Below are 18,177 nucleotides of genomic sequence, written 5' to 3'. Positions count from 1 at the left end.
AAATGAAATCACCAGGTTTAAAGCATAAATCAAGCAGAAAAAGTCAAGATTAATTGATTGATGATTAACGCCACTTCTCAACACTATAGATAGTCAAGAAAATGTAAAAACTCGAATGTTTGGTAGGAGACTAATATAAAAGGTCATGACTTCATATCAAACAAGTATTCTGAGAATATTGCTTAGGCCAAATTACTATTGGGAGAAAAAAGAAAAAAAAGTATGACAATGTAACATGACTTCAAAAGTTGGTTTACAAAGAGTCGATCAACTGAAAACTGATATTTTGGTAAAGCATTCCTATTTCCAAGTTTAATACCAAATATCAGTTGATCAGTGTGGATATGAAACTAACCTGTGACTAGTCTTCATACATACCAAAACAAAATAATTGGATTGATCTGTTTTCATTAGAAAGAATAAAACTTCAAACTGATTCTTTCAAGTGTGTTTTGTTTCGTATTACAGAGAAGTTAGGTAACATGGAAAACTGGTACACTAGTTGGAATAGACTGGGCCTTAACGATAAAAAAGATATTTCAAGAAAAGGCAAAGGAAATGAACATTGAACCATCAGAACAACTGAGTCATTCAAAACAACTGTTAAAAAAGATTTGTAGTTTGGTAGGTAAACATTTTGTACAAAATAAAAAGGCTGAAATTTTAAAAAATGTGACTTTGATGGAGAGATGTCTTATTGACACTCATACTACATGCATCTTCTTGTATCTAATGAATGTACACAAAAGCATCTATCAGTCTCTTCACAATGAGCATGTCTATTGGTACTATAAGATTAGTACTCTAAGAAGAATGATCAATTTACCTTATTCCTGTTGAACTTAATTTCCATTTTTATTAATGTTTCTTTTGGAATTGATTGCTTAAAGATCAGTTTTCCTGAAAAATACTATCAATACGTTGAGTATGATTTGTTTTTCAATATAAACAAAGAAGCATGAGCCTCTCCATATTGTTTTATGATTATTCAATGCCTTAAGCATTCAGATGTATTAATTTAATGATTCATAAATTTCTGTAAATCTATTGTGAAAGAAAATTTTAAAATAAGTCAATGCTTTTATCTTTAATATAGATTAAATAACTTGCAGACACTGAAGTGGAGGCATGTGTGATGGGGGTTGATCTCAACCAAAACATCATAGAGATGGGCACACCTAAAATGTGTAGCTTTCTAAAAGACAACCCTGAAATAGTTCAGAAGGTTTACCTTCATATTACAAATGATATATATATATAATATATAACTAATAAAACATCATATTGCAACAAGAAATAAATGAGAACGTGTCCATCATGGATACAGATGAAGCCCCTGCTTGCATTATCATAATAAGTTGAAATGGGACATAACTGATGAACAGAAAAAGTGACCCTACCCAAGTTTGAAATTTATTTCAGTTTTGTGGTTATAAGTATTATATGTAAAGTTCATCACATTTAGTTGAAGGAAAATTAAGTTAGAGAATGAAAACTCAAAGCTCAGCAATTTTTCTATAAATTTATAAAGTGGCATAAATCAAGAACTGTCCAAGTGACACCACCAAAATTCACTTTTGATCTGTATTTTGTGGTAATAAGCATTGTGTAGAAATTTTACAACATTCAGTTGAGACAAAGTAAAATTGATGAACGGAAACAAACATATAGCAATTGTGTTTCAGTTTCATCAAATTTGTCTGGACCTGAAATTTCAAATATTGGATTAAAGGAGGTGACATAACATCAGATATGAATATTACCTACTCATTACAACTGTAAGCTTCAAACAAAATTAAAAGTCAATCCTTTTACAAAAATTGGTTAATTTTCAAACTTACAGAAAACTTCGGTCAATAGTATTGAAAAGTATGACAATGTAAAATGATTTCAATAGTTGGTTAGTCTGTCATAAGTTTAGTTTTCAAGTCAGGGAAGTCAGTTAAGAGGTTCCTTGATCTGTCCAAATTTTTCATCATACCGACCACGATTTATATACAGAAAAACCAACCAGCAATGGTTTTTATTTCAAAACATGACGTTTTGAAATGGCAAAATCATCGAAAGTGTCCGAAGCAGCTGACGGTGTTTTTTTTTTCTTGTATTTTGGGAAGATAACCAATTTGGTGTGGTTACCAGAAACGACGTGGTAAATATAGCTGTGTCAGAGCTCACAGAGAAAGTTTACGGCCAGAAATGTGAGGCGATGTATGGTTCTGATAAATATCATGTAACTCTGATATTCGAGGTATATTATAAATAGCTCATCTGGGCTAGTTTATTTTAATCTATTTTTAGCTCGGACCCGAAGGGACCCATGTGAGCTTATGCCATCACTTGGCGTCGTCGTAAACTATTTTAAAAGTCTTCTCCTCTGAAACTACTGGGCCAAATACCTTCAGACTTTCTAATAATGATCAAAAGACCAACATTGTATGACAGCAAAAAGATCCTTTGATGCCAGGTTTATAATAATAAAAAGGTACTATGCAACAGTGCAGGGCTATCCCCAGTATTATGAACGGCTCATTGTTAATTATTCTGGAAGAGATTCTAGGGGATGTTTGGAACGATGATCAAAACATTCAAAAGTAATGAAAGACTTACAAAAATTTAAACAGAAAGGCTTGAGTTTGATCCCAGAACTTTACAATTAATCGCATTCAGTTTCTGGATAGGTTGCCAACAGTTTATTTGTATTTACTGGATCAAATATCATTTTAGGTTAGGGGAGTTCCTATGGAGGACATTTTCAAGTTTTAACACGTGCAACAGATTTTAAATCAACGGTGGTTAAATGTGGTTATAGAACAACTCCTAACGGAATTTTATTTTCATGTTTTGCATATCTTCATAAATAGGATTAAAAACACAGTCGTAGGCAGGATTTTCTTGATAAGCTTCAAAAGTCTGTTGGAGAGCGAGTGCTCATCAGCCTCTACATACATACTCTCAACAGGTGAAGTTTAAAAGGGGCCAAGACAAAGACGTAAAAGGAAAAACAAGAAAAGGTTATATGATTCAAAGAATTAGCCAAGTCAGATTCAGCCGTAATAATTTACGTAAAAAGTAAAATTACTAAAATACTGAACTCAGAGGAAAATCGAATCGGAAAGTCCCTAATCACATGGCAAAATCATATGACAAAAGACATAAAAACGAATGGACAACAACTGTCATATTCCTGACTTGGTACAGGCATTTTCAAATGTAGAAAATGGTGGATTAAACCATGTTTTATAGCGCTAAACCTCTCACTTTGAACGACAGTCTCGTGAAATTCCGATATATTTACAACGATGAGTGACCTAAACAGACATTTGGTGGCCTTCTGCTGTTGTCTGTTCTGTGGTCGGGTTGTTGTCTCTTTGACGCATTCCCCATTTCCATTCTCAATTTTATTATAAATAAAATAGTCAAAATAATGGTACTGCAGTCATCGCCGTGTTACAATTTTAGCCGTATTTGGCACAACTTTCTGGAATTTTGGATCCTCAATGCTCTTCAACTTTGTACTTGTTTGGCTTTATAAATATTTTGATATGAGCGTCACTGATGAGTCTTATGTAGACGAAACTCGCGTCTGGCGTACTAAATTATAATCCTGGTACTTTTAATAACTATTTACACCAATGGGTCGATGCCACTGCTGATGGACGTTTCGTCCCCGAGGGTATCACCAGCCCAGTAGTCAACACTTCGGTGTTGACATGAATATCAATAATAAAACACAATATGCCTGTTTTGTAGACTTTTCCAAGGCATTTGATTCAATTTGGCATGATGGGTTATTTGAAAAACTTTTAAAACTGGGAGTCAAAGGACATTTTTTCCAATTACTTCACCATATGTATAATAATGCAAAATTTGTTGTAAAAAAAGATAACACTATTACTGAGCCATCTAAATTAGGAAAAGGTGTGCGACAAGGCGATGGCTTAAGCCCCCTCTTATTTAATATATATGTCAATGACATTGATTCAATTTTCCCCCAAGATTCATGTATTCCGTTGCAGCTTATAGACACTAGAATGAATTGCTTATTATATGCTGATGATTTACTATTGCTATCTGAAAGCAAAGAAGGTCTACAATCCTGTTTAAATTCTCTAAAAACATACTGTGATAGATGGAAGCTGAATGTCAATTTAAATAAAACATAAATTATGATCTTCAGTAAAGGTAAAAAAGATTTCCAAAAATTTAAGTTTTTTTATAATAACAAAGAAATTGAAATTGTTGAGAAATATAAATATCTGGGTATTATCATTTGCTTTAATGGAAATTTTAAACATGCTGCAGAACACTTATACAAACAAAGCTTAAAAGCACTTTTTTCTCTGCATTCTAAGACATTTGGATTCAATACTATAGATCATAAACTAAATTAAAACTATTTGATTCTCTAATAAGACCCATAAGTACTTATGGATCTGAAAAATGGACTAGTGACTACAATATAAAAGACTCAAATATTGATAAATTACCTTTTGAAAAAATTCTGTAAAAATATTTTAGGAGTTCACAAGAGAAGTTCAAATATGGCAGTGAAGTGTGAATTAGGAAGACAACCTACTTTTAATCATATACTAATCCTAGCCCTTAAATATTATGATCGACTTAAACAGCTTCCATCTGACAGACTGCTTAGTTAAATATATAAATTAGATCATTCATTATATACTGATGGACACAGATCTTGGCACAAATTTATCTCGAACTCTATTGAAAAATATAATTTAACAGACAATAATCTTAATTTAAAGAACTTAAAGGAAAATATTAATAACCAACATTCTAATAACACTTTGCATAATCTAAAAAAATTACGTTCTATTGAACAAGACAATAAATTACATTTCTATGCCAATATTTATTCAGAAGAATTTAAATTGCAAAATTATCTATCGTATAAATGTTCTCCTAATATAACAAGAAATCTTACAAAATTAAGAATTAGTTCCCATCCTCTTTTGATTGAAAAGGGTAGATATTTCAGACCAAAAATTAAGAGAGAAAACAGAATATGCTTGAACTGCAATCAAATAGAGGATGAAAAACATTTCCTTTTTTATTGCAAAAAATTTGAAAATTATAGAAAACAACTATTTAATAAACTAAATATTAATTCACAAGATCTGTGCCCTGAAAAAGTAATGAAAACCATTATTAGTTTACTTAACCCACAACATATTGATGATACAAAAAATATATGCCATTACATACAATTATGCTTTGAATCTTTGTAATTTTATTCATTTAACCTTGATTTGATATTTTGTCATACGTAATATATATTTATCTATCTGATGTAATATCATGTTAATGTGGGGGAAGACATCATTATACTTTGTATTGATTTTCCTGATTTAATAAAACTTGTTTTTTTTTTTTGTTTTTTTTTTTTTATAATGTGGTTATTTTTATAAATTTCCTGTTGACAAAACTTTGAATTTTTCGAAAAACAAAGGATTTTCTTATCCCAGACATAGATTACCTTAGTCGTATTTGGCACAACGTTTTGGAATTTTGGATCCTCAATGCTCTTCATCTTTGTACTCGTTTGGCTTTATACATATTTTGATATGAGCGTCACTGATGAGTCTTATGTAGACGAAACGCGCGTCTGGCGTACTAAATTATAATCCTGGTACTTTTGATAACTATAAAAAAGAAACAATTTAACAGAAGAACACAATGGCATCTATCAAATTTAAAAACACATTCACTGCTTCGCGTGTCTGACGACAGAATATATATACGTCACATAGGAAGAAATTTTGTCGTTCAATGTTTATACAAAACAATTTCAAAATTTTACATGGGCAATGTTGACATACAGGGTTAAAAAATCAAAAGTATGTTAGAATTAATTTCAGATATAGACCGAGATATAAAATAGTCCAAAAGTTCTATAGAATTCATAAGAATCCACAAATGGTTAATTCCACTACGCGATTGAATAATTTAGACGTTTGAGGGTCATCGTATTTTCTAATTTAAAATATTTAAAATAGAAATATAACATAGTTTTACTAAATCATATATTGTGACTTTTTTCCTAGGGATTTTGTGACTTTTTTTCCGTTTACCATTATGACATATAATAGAACAATAGCATACTGACGGGATCTTTTAAAGTACAGAGTCGCATATACAAAACACACCAGCATAAATAAAAGATAATGCAAAGACGTTGACGGGATGTATAAGTACCGAACCACGTCAAATGTATAACACAGAAAACAATCCAAACAGTAAAGGTCATATTAATAATAGATCGAAGAAAAATGAAAGAACAATATAACACATTGTTATTATAATAAACAACGTGTAAAGGATAAGTAGTTATCAAAAGTACCAGGATAAAAATTTAATACGCCTTTCAGCATCCTGGTAAGTATCTGTTAATTTTCATGGTAAGTCCGGTGCCACACTTCGATTACTTGTTGATGTGAAGAATCGCCAGCTTCTACATCATTATCAGCCTTCTGTGATTCTGTTACAGATGGGAGGAGGTAATGACATAAGCTTGGAACCGTTCGAGTTAAGTCTGTTCGAAATCTCCTTAGATGCTTTCACGTCGTACTGCCAATCTTTTAGTTGCGACGTGATCGTCGTGGGCTTTTGGAAGCGACTTCGGTGCAGAGATACCACTGTTGACGAGTACAATTCGAGAAGGGAGTCCATTGACAGAATGCAAATCTTTAAGATAACAACTGCCATTTTCCTGACTTTGTACAGTACATTTGAAGGAAAATTGATATCTGCTCAAACTAACAGGGACCGAAATAATCTTTATACTTTAAACAACAAATTTATTTCCTTTTACCTGTGTGACGTACTGAAAAGTAAAATCACAAAAATACCGGACTCCGAGGAAAATCAATTCGGAATGTCCCTAATCACACGGCAAAAATCAAATGACAAAACACATCAAAAACGAATGGGCAACAACTGTCATACTCCTGACGTGGTACAAGCATTTTCAAATGTAGAAAATGGTGGATTGAAAAATATAATTGCGACTAGACGTATCTTACACTGTTTCGTCAGTATATTTACACTATAAACGAAAAACTGCTAAGTCGAAAAGTAATTATAATAACAACTTTAATATTCTTCTGAATGTTTTAAAACTCGCATGTACTTACCCCTGTCTAAACATTGTAGAGCTTTCCCGACAGATGTTGTAATCCTAACGTATTCAGGACACTGGTATACATCTCTATTGGTGTTCTCATTATTCCCCATGTTTAAATAAAATAATCGGCTTCCTTTTTTTTCTGGGATGTCCATTGCAGCATATAAAGATGCAGCCATGTGTCAAATGTCAGTTGCAGTGATGTTCTTGCTAAGTTTGGCTTTTTTGCAACATTTTTAACACATCTTCACCAAATTACGTTTTTATCTGATCCTGCAGTGGTTGGTTATCAAAATGTATGTCTTTCCCCAACCCCTGCGTCATTTCTAACCTATTCATCTGCAAGGATTCTTATGGCATCCCAACAATCCTGAGGTATCAACAGAGACAAAAGATTTATTTTTCCTGCTTGGTATAGAATCCTTAATTCGCATAATAATTTTTATCCACCTTTTCCACTGAATCTTGAGAAAACCACACCCAATTTTCTGCATCGTCCCATTCTGATAGCAAAAGCCTAGCAGGTTTCCGTCCTCTTCGAGCATTATATAGTGTTAAGCAGGCATACAAGAACATCTCTATTCTTATCATACTCATTTGAAGATATGAATTGAAATTTGGATTTCTCTTCTTTTTTAATTTTATTTTCCAGCCATTCTTTCAAAACCTTTATATCATCCTCATCTGGAAGGTGAGCTTGCATCCTTCTTTCTCTCTGTCTAAGCACCGTAATTTTATATTCTACATCCCCAAATATACTTGGCCAGCAAAATTCAAGTATATCGCCGAAGCGCTAAATCTCATCAACTTCTGCATCTTTTTTTGGATGAGAAATTAAATAGCTTTATGTAAAAGATAGCCATATCTAATCTTTAGCCCTGCTTTTGTGTGCAAAGTTTCTTCATGTATTGTCTGGGCGAACTCCTACATATGACAATTGCCTGTGTCAAACATATTTATAACTGATAAAATGTTAGCCTCTGCATTAGCATTTATCTAACTTTGTTCTCTACATTCTAAAAATAAATGGGTCAGTTTCTCTTACCTGGCATGACCAATTTTCTTCTTTTTAAAAATTCTGTTTAAATTTATTTTACTGACTCTCGGCATCCGTCTCTGAAATCCTTCCCGTCACCATTTTTTATTACTTTGACTAGGATTCTACTTTTCATACTAGAGGAGGTACGACTTATCTCCCTTAAGATAACTAATCTTGATTCCCCCGCGAGCCACATGTTTTACATTCTTTGTCGACTATCGAAGAAAATATTTCCGTTAATTTCATCCAAACTGAATTGGCCATGTTGACCGCAACGTTGAACTTGTGTAAATCCTTATAGTTTTTGAGGGTGAGGATACTGACCAAATTATGTTTCCATAACAATTGGCAGATTGAAATTTATATGTTAAGAGCCTCCTTCTTCACCACAAATGTCCCGGTATTTTTATACGCTGACGGATTATCGATTACAACGCTGAACTTGACGTCGTCAAACTTTATTATGCCTCTTTTCGTTCCACTGAATGAAGGTTGAGCTATCTTTGGTACTTGAAAATATATTTGAATAGTATATATATATATATACAATTTTAGATCACCGTTCCGAAGGATATGAGTTTCGGTGTTTAATGCCACAATTTTGTTGCGGCCAGTTTTTATTGGTGGAGGAAGCCGGAGTGCCCAGAGAAAACAACCGACCTTCGATAGGAAAACTGACAATCATAGTCAATAAAGATCGGAGTATAGTGGACGCGCACGAGCTGGGTTCGAACTGACAACCTCAATGTTGACTGGCTAGTTATTACAGTAGTAACTACTTAGACCAGTCGGCCACCGAGGCCCCTGAAGAAATGTGAAGTAGGTATACACCTAAACGAAATGCCATACTATGACAGCAATATGTAAATGTATAACAATATAGATTATTTGTTATCTTGGAAATTATGAATTTCATAATGCAATACATTTTTTTTAAACATAAACATTTCATTCTTACAAAAGAGGACTCCCTTTTAGTACCTTTGATGTTGTAATATTTATTCTGTCCAGTTACCATAATTTTAAACTGTACCTTAATTTAATTGTCAGTTAGACATAACAAGGTGACAATGTCCACTTTCAAAAACTCGTACCCCCAAGGGTGACTGTGGAATAGAAGTATGGTCACCATTGGTCTTCCTCCGACCGGCAGTAAAACCCTTGCTAAAGTGGGGCGTCCGTTTGGCTGTTCGGGATGTACAAATTTGCAGCCACGTCCGGTCAGAATGGGGACGTTTAATCCGATGCCTCGTGTAAAGAGAGTGCCACGCTCTTTGCACGTTAAGAACCCTTGCAACAACTCTTTGAGGGGTCCGTAGGTGACCTGTTGCAAGGCTAAATTTCTGTCCCTATCCAATTTACCCTAATTTCCCGTGGCAGTCTAAATTTCTCCGACCTTAATCCCGGAAGCCCCTATTACAGAACCTACCTATTGTATTTATTGTTAATTTGTTCTCGTCCTGAATATACATGAAATATTTGCCACTGGACGTTAAGCAACCAACAATCAATTAATCAATCAAAAACTCGTATTGCAGGATACCTGTCAAACGAATGGGAAATAACTGATTTTTTTTTCTTTTTTGGAACACGAACACTTTGTAAAAGAGGGACGAAAGATACCAGAGGGACAGTCGAACTCATAAATCGAAAATAAACTGACAGCGCCATGGCTAAAAATGAAAAAGACAAACAAACAATAGTACACATGACACAATATAGAAAACTAAAGAATAAGCAATACGAACCCCACCAAAACTAGGAGTGATCTCAGGTGCTCCGGAAGGGTAAGCAAATCCTGCTCCACATGTGGCACCCGTAGTGTTGCTTATGTGATAACAAATCCGGTAAATAGTCTCATTCGGTAGGTCACATTCATGAAAGGAAGGGGATTGTAGTTACGACGTAAGGAACATATCCGATATCATTTGTGAAACGGCAATTCCAGAACGGTCAACCAACCCGTGCTGGCGTCCGTAAAATTTACTAAGGGATGATTTCAACTTCACCATTTGGAACTCTTGGTTTAATAGCTTCCTTGTAAGTAGCAACCCTCTATCAAGGAAATCATGATAGGAAATGCAAGCACGGGAATATCGTATCAATAAGGAGACATATACCCCGTATGCAGGTGCTGCTGGAATGCTGCTACTTAGAAATGGAAAGATCACAATTGGAAAGCTGACATCATCTCTTTTGTCGTAAAGCTTTGTTTTCAACCGACCCTCATTGTCAATTTCTAGATGTAAGTCAAGATATGAGGCCGACTTAACTGTATCAGTAGTATCCTCTATCTCAAGTTCGATGGGATAGATGCATTCAACATGGTCACCAAATTTTGAATTATTTAGTGAAAGAACATCATCCATATAGCGGAAATTTGAGTTAAAGGATATTGCTAACTTCTTAACTTTCTTCCTAAGAAGTTCCTGTAGGAAGTCGGCCTCATAATAATAAAGAAACAGGTCGGCAAGAAGAGGGGCACAATTTGTTCCCATTGGAATGTCGACAGTCTGTTGAAAATCACGTCATCCGAACGTAACAAATATGTTGTCAATAAAAAAATCAAGCATCTTGATAATGTCAGTTTCAGAGTGATCCTTTACAAAGAAGGATTTATCCCTCCCTTAGACAAGATACTTGTATCTACGTTAGCCATTCTTTTTTATGAAACAAAGCAATACCAACTCTTTCAGTTTGTCTTTTAGTTTGGAATATGGAATACTTGTGTAAAGTTTAGAAAAGTCAAATGTGTTAATACTATTACAAGATGAAAGAGAGTTAGATTGTGTGTACTCTAAAAGATCTTTGGAATTTTTCAGTATCCACATCTGATTCACGCCACCTCTAGAATAGGCAGTTTCACAATAACTTTGAAGGCCGTCTTTGATTGCTGAAATAACAGATGTTAATAATTTAGAAAGAGGTTTCGTGGAGCACTTGGAAGTCCAAGCAATCTACCGTTGTTTGTAAGGACAGTAGTTAAGGTATCCAATACAGTGATGGAAGATTCAGTTCTTCATCTTTGGTTGAAATTCCAAAGGAACATAGAATAGACCTATGATAATCCAGGATTTCCTCTTTGGTAAATGTCGTGAGTTAATATGTTGAGTTTCCAAGTAAAATTGTCAATACGTAATTCGTTTATCAAGCAGTTAATCTAATGAGTTTTTCACACAAAAACGATGTTGTTTGGGGCTTTATCTGCGGGGACAACAACATATTTGTCATGGAGGTAGGGAATGTGTTTTGCAACATTTGGGTCTTTAAAGATTGACGAAGCATGGGCATTGATAGACCCATTCAGTTTCTTTATTCTGATTTGTATCAACGACCTCACTGCCTTAATCCATTCGGAAAGAGTGTCTACGTCTTCCTTCTCGCGCTTAGCCCATTGCCTGGCATAATCCTCAACTGAATCCATCAAAATTTTAAAGTTGTATTTCCAATTGATGGATTTAGGCTCACGACATTTCGGACCTTTCGATAACACATATCGCAGAGAAGTGCAATTAACAATGTTGAGGTCACCGGTAATAACGTGGCCAGCCGGATTATATGGGAATTGGGAACTAGCAAAAGTGCATTCAGGAGGTTTAGACTTGAAGTCGTCAATATTGAGATCCTGCAAAACGTAATTGAAATTGAAAATTTTAGTTGCAATAGGTTTGGTATAGGTATACGAAATGATTGGTACAGACTGATCTTTGAAATAAGGAGGTATTTTAGATAGACAAAGTAGCTGTGTACATTTTAGGGAGGACATGAGTACAAGTGTTTGCTCATCTTCAAAAATATATATTTAGATTTTTTTTTGATGGATGTACAAATCGTCATCATCGTCGATGTTGAGCACAAACTGTGTCGTGCTTGTTTTCTCCAAAAATAACTATTTATGTGTATGCATTTCGTTCGATTTTATCAACAGTGATACAAACTATCGTTTGATGTATATGTCTTCTTACATTTGCAACATGGTATTTCATTGCAACATCTGCCTTTATTTTTCCATCCTTAAAAAAGCGTGTGCAATTTCTTTCTGAACATTCGAATATAGTCGTCGACCGAAGTGTGTTTGCTCAAATCGCTCGTCATGTTGTTATCGTGACCCAATCTTAGGGCCTCAACATATGATTAATTCACCAGCATTTTTATCATATACGGACTCATTCTTCACGTTTATTTTGTCATGTAGCATTCTTACATATTGTTGCAATTCTCCTGTTGCACTAGTGCTTCTATGACACATCATACCCCCTTTTGTCAGCCAAATTGTTGAATTTGACTTGGACCAAAATAAGCGCTGGAGACAGTTTACATTTGGAATTATAAATTATAACGATATGTTCAAATGATGAAGTCATTTATTTGTTATGGATCCACTATTAATTGGTCCTTTAACTGTGTTAAAGTTTGATCAAACGAGGTCAGAGCAAACTTGTATGAAATGTGGAGAAATGCACAATTATTTATAGACTAAGTCATATAACTCGGGAATGACACAAGTATTGTCAAAATCAATAAAGAGCTGTAATTGGCCCCGACAATATGTAAAATATAATGAAGTTTGTTTGGTCAAAGGATACTGGATTTATAACTGAAAGATGGGGAAAGAAATTGAAAAATTGTCATGAATAAAATCCAATAACCTTATACTTTAACTTTAGGGAGTTCCCGGTTTTTGATCCGAACTGTGTTATAAATTTACGAAATTTGGTAAAAAGAAACTTGGCAGTGTGTGATAATTGTCAATAAATGCCAATTAGTTCTTTAATAAAGTCCTATAACTCTTGAACGACATATGTGAAAATTGTCAAAAACAGGGAGCTTCCTGTACTAAGTCTTATCACCTTTGAAGTTTGATGTGGTTTCGTCAATTCAAGCTTGTATTATTTTACGACGATTAAAATGTTTACAATGGACAGACAAAAGCAAATCATAATACAAACCTAGGAAGATGTCGACCCATTAGTTTAGGGCATACTTAAAAATGTTAAAATTGATGGCATCCAAACTCATTAATTCGATCTGGATGTTTTTTTGTCGAGCCTGCGACTTTTGTCGCTGAAAGCTCGACTTAGGGATAGTGATCCGGCGACGGCTGCGTTAGATAACTTCTTAAAAGCGTTATATTTTAGAAGGTGGAAGACCTTTATGCTTCATACTTTGTTTATGGATGTCTAATGTTACGAAGTTTCCGTCAGTCACATGTCCAATGTCCTTGACCTCATGTTCATGGTTCAGTGATAATTTGAGGAAAAAGTTAAGACTTTTTGTAATGTTAAACTCACTTAATTTAAGTAACATGATAACTTTATTTGGTTTGTGCGTACCTTGCAAGGTCCTCATTCCCGTCAGACAGTTTCCACTTAACCTCGACCTCATTTCATGGATCAGTGAACAAGGCTAAGTTTTGGTGGTCAAGTCCATATCTCAGATAATATAAGCAATATATCTAGTATATTCGGCGTATGGAAAGACTGTAAGGTGTACATGTCCAACTGGCATGTGCATCTGACCTTGACCTCATTTTCAATGTCAATAATATGTATGATTTATTTAATAGTGTTCCATTTACAAATATTATTTCATTCTTAAAAGAAGTTGGAATATATTATAAAATATAAAAATGTTATTATATTTAAAAAGATTTTAATTTTTATCACGTTATCTTATTGTTGATTTTTACTTGTAAATAATCAATTTGCTTTAGTCTAGAATTTTAGTTTATTGAAGGACTTTTTGTCTGATTTTAAAATCTGCTTTAAAATGTAAAAATATTCGAATTAGCTCTCGCCGCGATATAGCCTTTTTGTGCTAATGCGGCGTAAAGCAAACAGCAATCAATCAATCAATCATTTTCATGATTCAGTGGTTATAGTTGAGTGTTTGTGTTTTGGTCTGTATTTCTTATACTGTACGCAATAGGTCTACTATATGTGGTGTATGGAATGATAGTATGGTGTACATATTTAGCTGGCAGATGTCATCTGACCTTGACCCCCAAGGGTGACTGGGGAATAGAAGTATGGTCACCATTGGTCTTCCTCCGACCGTCAGTAAACCCGTGCTAAAGTGGGGCGTCCGTTTGGCTGTGCGGGATGTACAAATTTGCAGCCACGTCTGGTCAGAATGGGGACGTTAAATCCGATGCCTCGTTAAAAGAGAGTGCCACGCTCTTTGCACGTTAAGAACCCTTGCAACAACTCTTTGAGGGGTCCGTAGGTGACCTGTTGCAAGGCTAAATTTCTGTCCCTATCCAATATACCCTCAGTTCCCGTGGTAGTCTAAATTTCTCCGACCTTACTCCCTTAATCTATTACAGAACCTACCTATTGTATTTATTGTGAACTTGTTCTCGTCCTGAATATGCATGAAATATTTGCCACTGGACGTTAAGCAACCAACAATCAATCAATCAACCTATTGTAAAATTTTGATGAATGAATTTTTCATAACGAATAACTGAATATACTTGAACTAGAAAGAGAAATCTTTAGTTTTATATGGGATGGTAAAAAAGATAAAATCAAAAGATATACATTGGAAGCAGATTACAACCAGGGAGGGCTAAATATGATCGACATAAAAAGCTACTTCTCCTCTCTTAAGATAAGATGGGTCTCTAGGTTGCTACAGGCAAAACAAGAAAATTGGACATTGATCCCAAAGCTATTTTTAAATAAATTAGGGGAAAATTTCCTTATTTTTAGAATGAACTTAAATAACCAAACCTTAAAAAAACTAGATATAACTAAGGATATTCCAGATTTTTACTTAGATATAATAAAAAGTTGGATTTTAATTCATGAAACGAAAAACACAGAACTGAAAAACTTTGTCGAGATAAGAAAGTTATCTGGGGTAATAAATTTATCAAATTTCAAAACAAGCCGCTTATTATGCATAATTGGATACACAGAAATTGCCTACGAAAAAATATTTAAAAAACTGTAAAACACTAAAAATTAGATTTCAGAAATTTCGATAGTCAAAAAAGCAATACCAACCTCATGGCTAAAAGTTTTAGCCACGAAAGAATCCATCAAATCAAATGTAAATTTTAACAGATTATCTATCAATATAAACAAAGAAAACATTGAAATTGAAAATTTAAGCAACAAAAAGGTATATCAATACCTCGTTCGACAAAAAATTTCTCCAAACATTGGCATAAATAAATGGAAAAAAGAACTAGAGATCAATAACAATTTTACCAAATATACGTTTAAATTTATACACCAACATTTAAAACTGAATAAACTTAAAATGTTTAGATGGAAATTGATAAGCTGCATTCTCCCAAATAGAGAAAATCTCTACAAATGGAAAATCGAATCTAGCCCATATTGTCAACTTTGTCAACTTAAAGACACGTATCATCATTTTTTTTATTGAATGTAAATTTCTAAAAGAATTTTGGGAAATTATAAATAAAATTTTATCTCAAATGAATTTTAATAAAAAAATCAACTTAAAAGATATAGTAATAGGCTACAAAATAACAGATAGCGAGTATATCGGATTCAATATAATTCTGACAATTATAGGATTTGCAATCTACAAATCGTACTATGTATCAAACCAAAAAAATAAATATACTAATGTATTCATTCTCTTTAAATCTGAACTTGACGAATACGTTAGATCATACAATCTAGACAAAGAATACACTACAGTCCGAGTGTTTCCAAATTTAATCTAAAGAACAGAAATTTGTTTTCTTCAAAAAAACTAAACATTTTTATGATATTCTTAAGCAGACAGATATCTTAACTATATAAATAAATAAATTACTCACATAATAAGTTTGAAATCCAAGTATAAAGATACAAAATCGGCAAATTCCACAATAAATATCAATTAAAAAGCATGCTCTCACCTTTAAACAATGTAAAACATCCGATCAAGAAAAATCGATATTCCACACATTTAAATCATGCAATTGATAAACGAGATGACAGTAGATAATTAATTTCGGATTAGTGTATCATATTATTATTGAACATTGAATTTATTGTAAAAAAACAGAAGATAATTAATTTCGGATTAGTATGTCATATTATTATTGAACATTGTATTTAATTGTACTATTACTAATATAAAATATACTTATCTATATGAAACCCTGTTCTTATAGATATTAACAATATCAGGGTACCTTACTGTTAAAGCTGTAGCGGTAAGGACATTGTTAACAGCTTTAGTGCAATAAATCTTTATTCAAGTGTTAAAACAACCCTAATAGTTCACAGAATGTAGGACAGAATTGAGACAGTTTGCAGAGACTGATAATTAATTGATTCTATTCCAAAATATACTTGATAATGTAACAAAAGTTCAATAGTTGGACCAATATTTGTCGAGCCTAAAAAAAGTCGCAGAAAGCTCGACATGGGGATAGTGATCCGGCGGCGGCGTTTGCTAACTTTTTAAAAGCTTTTATATTTTAGAAGCTAGAAGACCTGGATGCTTCATATTTTGTATATCGATGCCTTACGTTACGAAGTTTCCGTCTGTCATATATCCATTGTCCTTGACCTCATTTTCATGGTTCAGTGATTGCTTGAAAAATAAAGTCAACATTTTTATATGCCCGTTTAAGGGACGTATTATGGTTGTCCGTCCATCTGTCGTCAACATGTCGGACATTAACTCAAAAACGCTTTAACCAATTTGCATAAAACTTTGGTGAATTGTTTATATCTATTGACATGAGCTCCCTTTCGTTTTTTATAAATTTTAGATTTTACGTTTCAGAGTTATGGGGTTTTATTCATTAAAAAAAGGGGGATTTTCCAGTTCTCGGACAATAACTCAAGAATGCTTTCACCAACTTGCAAGAAATTGTGGTGAATTGTTTATATCTATTGACATGAGCTTCCGTCGATTTTTATATATTTTAGATTTTATGTTTCCGAGTTACAGGGTTTTATTCATAAAAAAGGGGGATTTTACAGTTCTCAGACAAAAAATCAAAAATGCTCTCAGCAGTTTTCATGAAACTTTGGTGAATTGTTTATATCTATTGATGTAAGCTCCGTTTAGAATTTTACATTTTACATTTCTGAGTTGTGGGGTTTTATTCATTAAAAAAGGGGGTATTTTCAAATTTTCGGACAATAACTCAAAAATGCTGTCAGCAATTCTCATGAAACTTTGGTGAATTGTTTATATCTATTGATGTAAGCTCCCTTTACATTTTCGTAAATGTCTAATATGACATTGAGAATTAATTGAACTTTAATTGTTTATAGTCTGACAACAGATTTACTAATTTATCGCAACAGCACAGTGTATTGCACAACAGCAAGGAATCTTAATTGAATATAAATTCAATTCATATATAAACCAATTTCAAGTTCTCTGACTACATTTATTCAGAAACCTATAATATGTCAAATATTTAATACAATCCAAATTCAGACCTGTATCAAGCTTGAATATTGTGTCCATTTTTGCCCCAACTGTTCATGGTTGGACCTCTGCGGGCGTATCCAGCTGCGCTCAGAGAAGCTGTTTATTGTAATGTTAATTTCTTTCTTATTATTAGTAATAGGATAACTCTATTTAGTATGTGCGTACCTTGCAAGGTCCTCGTGCCCGTCAGACAATTTTCATTTGACCTCAACCTCATTTCATGGATCAGTGAACAAGGTTAAGTTTTCGTGGTCAAGTCCATATGTCAGATACTATTAGCAGTTGGTCTGCAATATTTGGTATAGGGAATGATTGTAAGGTGTATATGTCCCAACTGGTAGGTGTCATCTGACCTTGACCTTATTTTCATGGTTCAGTGGTCAAAGTTATGTTTTTGAGTTTTGGTCTTTTTTTCTAATAGTATATATGCAATAGGTCAACTATATTTGGTGTATGAAATATTTTATGATGTACATGTCAGTCTCGCAGGTTTTATTTGACCTTGACCTCATTTTCATGGTTCATATCTCAGTGTTAAGTTTTTGTGTTTTGGTATTTTTTTCTTCAACTATAC

Source organism: Mytilus californianus, unplaced genomic scaffold (assembly GCF_021869535.1).
Source record: "Mytilus californianus isolate M0D057914Y unplaced genomic scaffold, xbMytCali1.0.p SCAF_87, whole genome shotgun sequence".
NCBI lineage: Eukaryota > Metazoa > Mollusca > Bivalvia > Mytilida > Mytilidae > Mytilus > Mytilus californianus.
This window is presented reverse-complemented; position numbering follows the sequence as displayed.